At 48.1% G+C, this 5,203-nt stretch overlaps 1 pseudogene; it reads right to left on the reverse strand.

Annotated features, from left to right (window-relative positions):
- Positions 1-2,895: 2,895 nt before the first annotated feature.
- On the reverse strand, positions 2,896-4,443 carry LOC114108517 (WW domain binding protein 1-like pseudogene; annotated as a pseudogene).
- Between the last annotated feature and the right edge of the window lie 760 nt (positions 4,444-5,203).

Below are 5,203 nucleotides of genomic sequence, written 5' to 3' on the forward strand. Positions count from 1 at the left end.
AGGAACTCATTTCGAGTTCGTTTGAAAGGCAAAACATCTAAAGGTAGAGTGGCCTTTCCACCTCTCGGGAACTTTGATTGGCCCCTGACTGCGAAGGAGAATGCAGAGAACTGAGCCACCAGCACAGCTTCTATAGCACCCTGGGGTGCTTTGCAAGCGACTCTCCAACCTCAGTTTAGGAAGGGTTGGAGCAGCTACTAGTCAACGCAGGGGTCTGAGATAAACGACCTCCCGAGCCCTCGCTCAGCCTCATGGGTCTTTGATTTTGAACTGAGGAAGTGCAAGCCGACTTTAACTAGGTCATCCAGAGAGCTCACATCCTGGCATGTCGTTGGCCTTCACTAAATAATATGGCGGGAAGAGAGAGAGAGAAAAGCAGAAAACGAGAAGGGGAGGGAACTGGCGAGAGAGAAAAAGCTAACAGTAGACCTTTTTTTTTTTTTTTTTTTTGGATGAATTTTTATTTGGGCTTCTCACAGTGGTTAGAGCCACTCTGTCTTCAGAACAATCACAGCACAGGAAATGCGTCACTGAGACTGCCCAGAAAAATCTGACCAGCTGAATCTTATTGCTTAAAATACACATATTCACAATAACTGACAAATGGTGATGTGCCTCACACAGGAATGTGTTAGCATTTGCAAATCTTCGGACTGTAGCACCAAACCCTCCACCAATCCTTTCCTTCTCATTCATCTGGAAAACCAGACTCAACCTAGTCTCTCTGACCCCCAACTATTCCTTCAGTTCCCTGTCTCCTTCTCTGAGCAGGAAGCCTCCAGCAGCCGTGGCCAACTGCGGCTTACTAGGTAAGCCCAGCTTGGCCACTGTGCTTCTTCTCAGGCCTTCAGGGTAAGATGCTTCAGTGAAGCCAACAGTCAACACTCAGACCAGCTCCCCGCTGGGGAAAGAAACTTAGAGGGTCAGATTCATCCATTTGATCAGTTAAATGAAGAAGGATTCCTTTTGGTAAAACTTGTTCTCCTTGGAGACACTTCAGTGAGTTGTCTGTGATTTCGAAAGGAAGGTGGAAGGTAGGCATCTGAGGACTGCTGTGCTGTGGCACCCCTCTGGCCACACGTCAGTCCGCCTGTGTCCACTGAACTCAGCAAAGGAAGGATTGTGCTGTGGCACCATGAGTCTGCCAAAGCCTCCTGGCAATTCTGAGCAGGCTGATGTCTGGGCCACAGCAAGGCCAAGCTTGTCACTGAAGAGCCAATCAAGCTTCTGTCTGAATTCCACTTTTGCCTTCTGTCCCAAGTGGTTGTGGACACCTTCTGGGGGCTGAGATCGAAGGCAATGAGTAGCGGAGGGAGGCAGACAGGTTCAGAGCACGCTTCCATTAACAGGGACAGAACACATGCCTCTGAGCGTCCACGGAGCAATGTGCAAATTGCAGTGATGAGCAGAGTGGAACCTCTACCTTGAGCGCAGTATCTCAGGCAAACACAGGGGGGCGCCGTCGACAATGCTGCCAAATACACTCGAGTACACAGTCAGACGTTTGTTCAGTAAACAGTAAATGCATAAAATAAATTACCTTGAGAGGGCCATGTTTGCTTCAGACGTGTGGTTAACGTGAGCAGGTTGGCTGCCATTCAAAGTATCTTCACAGGAACACGGGGTGTGGGGCTCACACACGAGACACACACACACACACACACACACACACTACAGATCATTCAAAGTCATTGTCTACAGACTTCACTTTGTTCGACATGAATTTTGGTTCTGTGTAATCCAAACAGACACTCATTCACCTCACAGCCTTGGATTTGTCTGTTTTTATATATATATATATATATATATATATATATATATATTTTTTTTTTTCCTTTTTTACTATAACATCAATGCCTAGCCTGAATATCATCATTCAAAAGTGGGAGAAGAACCAAACTTTTCATATGAACAGGGATGGATGGGGAATGTTAGTTTCAGCTGATTGCTTTCTCCTTTCAGAGTTTTCCTATCAAAGCTCAACCGGTTGTCCAAAAGCAGACGACAGTAATAAGGATCCTGTGGTCCTTCTGGAGGCTGCCTCCACCCTCCCACCTGGGCCACCAAAATTCCTTACATAAGTTACAGAAAAGTGAGTCACCCGACCCCAGTGGGCTAGGGACAGGGACAGAGCATGAGAACCACAGATAACCAAGGGATTTCTTCCAAGTGGTCAGTTTAAAACAAACAATCAAACACACAACAACAAGAGACTTATTCAGAATCAAAGAAAAAATACTGTGTGAGAACCAGACTACGGGGCTGCCTTTCCCAGGACCCACAGCTTCCTCAGACCCTCTGTTCATAAGAGTACAAGGAGATACAAAGTCCTGCAGACCATGTGCTAGGGATGGACAAGGACACTGGTCACCTGTGGGCACAGACCAAAGGGCAGAGATGCAGGAAGCTGCACTTCTCTCCACTCCCAGATTTAGGGCCTACTGCTCAGAGCTAACCCACTCCAAGCCCACACACAAACATCTCCCTCTGTCTCAACTGCAGCCACGTTCGTGGTAGGCCAACCTGGGAAAGCACAAACTTCCCTTGTCCAGAAGAGAATTCTTGCAAGCCCACTGGTAAATTTCTTGTTTCTAGCTGGCTTTTGTTGTTTGTTAAAAAAAATAAATAAATAAAAAGAAAGAAAAGGCAGTCTACTCTTCCACACCTGAGCCTGCTGGGAAGGAAGGGGCCCCTCCAGGATGCACAGTGGTACATTTTCTTGTCACCTGGAATTTGAGAGATCAACAAGCCTCCTACCAACCTGTCTACCAGCTCTCATCCTCCCACAGAATCAGCTCAACTCTGGCTGTGCAGACACTGGCAGCCACAGCTGACAAACCCTAGGCCTCTATGGCTTCCTTCTTCAACCAGGGCTAAGAAGGGTTGCTTCTGCTGAACTGAGACACAACAAAGTTCTCTTAAACTAAAACCAGAGCATAAATCCACTACATCACCAAGAATCATCACAGGACACAGTCCCAGTCCCCTTCTTTGGGGGCTTTAAAACACATCTCTCTGACCAAAGCAGGTAGGTGAGATATGACTTGAAAGTGGGGAAGAAGGGGATGAGGTGGGGATGAGGAATGAGTCATGGAACCAACTTCTCAGCCCTCCACAATACTGTGCTTTTGTGAGGGAGAGGCACCCACACCCCAAACTGTACTTGGAGATGTAGGAAAAAGCAGGAGAGGAGAAGGGAAAAAAAAAAGTGGCTGTACCACTTCCTCTGAAAGTCACTTAATGCTTCTCTCGTGAGTCTCCCTTACCCTGGTTGCTTTGCCAAGTTTCTGGGCACAGGCAGGGCCTACTCTAGCTGGGGGAGCTGCTGCTCTGGGAGTTTGGCGAGTCCTGCTCATTGATGGTGTTGAGCAGCAGGCACGTGGGTGGCCGAGGCAGGTGGGAATGTCCAGGCTCTCGAGCCTGCTCCTCAGAGGGCTGGCAGAACCCTTCCTCCTCATCACCAGGAGGCCTCACGTGGCAGCTGTCACAGAAGTCCAGGGGCCCATCCAGAGCATCATCAATGAGTGTGGTGAACTCTTTGAGGTCATCGTCATGATGGCCCCGGTTGCACACACACACCTCAATGCCTGAGTCACCTGTGAAGTGGCGATGTCTGCCAGGTGTCTTGTCTTTGCTATCGGGGAGCACACTGCCATGCTCAGAGATGGAATCTTTCGGTAGCTCCTCCTTACATTTTGAATCCTTGTCCAGGAAGGCCGCTGGGTCTAGCTCCCCCAGGCCGGCCACTGAGCCACTGGGCTCCATTCCGGGGGCTTTGGTGGCTGCTTGGTCAGCTGGCACGTCAGAGGGCTCAGGATCAGCGATGCTTGGGGGTCTTGTGCTGCTTCTGCTGGGCACAGACAAGGGGCTGCTCTGTGCCCCCTGGGAGCCCCTGGTAGGATCAGCACCCAGAGGGCTGCCACCTGCAGGGCCACACTGAGGAGGCAGCTGCTGCTGCTGCTGTAGCTGGAAGGCACTGTACGGCGGGGGAGGAGTTGGAGGTCGGTTCACCACTTCCTCATAAGGAGGTAGTAAATAGTTTGGCAAAAACCTGAAATAAAATGGCAGCGCTGAGTAATTGTGGGCTTCCCGGTAGGCAATCAGGTTGATTTCATGTTGCCGCTGCTGGGCCTGAAGGCGGTGCTTGGCTCAGCGGTGGTGGCAGACACAGCAGCAGCTCAGGATGATGATGATGGTCCACACCAGCCAGAACCACCAGAGTTCATAGTAGTAGTTGCAGCACTGAGACTGTCCACAGCAGTGTCTTGTGTCACAGATGTAGCTTTGATTGTTGGTACCCACACAGGCTTCCTTATCCTGCGGGGGTTAAGCCCTGACTGACAGGGGGCTGGGCAGCGCCTGGAGGAGCAGGAGCGCCATGCCACCCAGGAGCCTTCTCTCCATCCCCCTCCAGCTCCTGCTCCTCCGCCAGGGCGCCGCCACCTCCCTCCTCCTCCCTCTCTTCTTCCCTCTTCTTCCTTCTTCCCTTCTTTTCCTCTAACAGTAGACCTTTTGAGAAAGGAAATCTTTATACATATGCTCATGTTTTCCAAAAGTTTCTGTATCTTTCTCCGTCCTCCGAGCAGCTCTTTCTGTGGGTAATAGCAATGATTATAATGAGCAGGGAAATAAAATTATATGTGATTGTTTATGGCACCCCTGCTCACAAAGCAACTGTGAAAAAAATCCTTGATCCTTCTGTCTAATTCTTCAATGAGGGAAGGCGGCATTTGGATTCATTTTACTTAGTGGGCCAAACACTTTACACTCCATCCTGTAAAAATCATTGAATTTTCAAATGTATGAGTTTGATCAACTCTGGAAACTTTGTGACTGAAAGGTCTCAATCTTTCGTCTCTTTGATCAGGTTTGCAGCTGACTTTTATTTCACCTAAATTTCTGAAATTACTGTTATTTATGATGCAGAGGAAAAGTCAGATGTAACCATGGGTTATTGATATCTTTGTAACTTCTGTGACCTGAGAATTATGGTTCTTTAGCAATCTAAGAAATCTTATAAAGTCCTAAAGTTACAAGGCATCATTGTGATCATCTAATTCAGTTCATTGATAAAAACTGAGAAATTGAAATCTTTCTGGGTCAATTTTCTGTATCAGGTACCAAAGTTATTTTCTTTCATTTAGTAATAAAATGTACTTTTCACTTTTATTTCTAATGAGCTATTTTATAGGCACAATTTCTT

Source organism: Marmota flaviventris, chromosome 11, assembly GCF_047511675.1.
Source record: "Marmota flaviventris isolate mMarFla1 chromosome 11, mMarFla1.hap1, whole genome shotgun sequence".
NCBI lineage: Eukaryota > Metazoa > Chordata > Mammalia > Rodentia > Sciuridae > Marmota > Marmota flaviventris.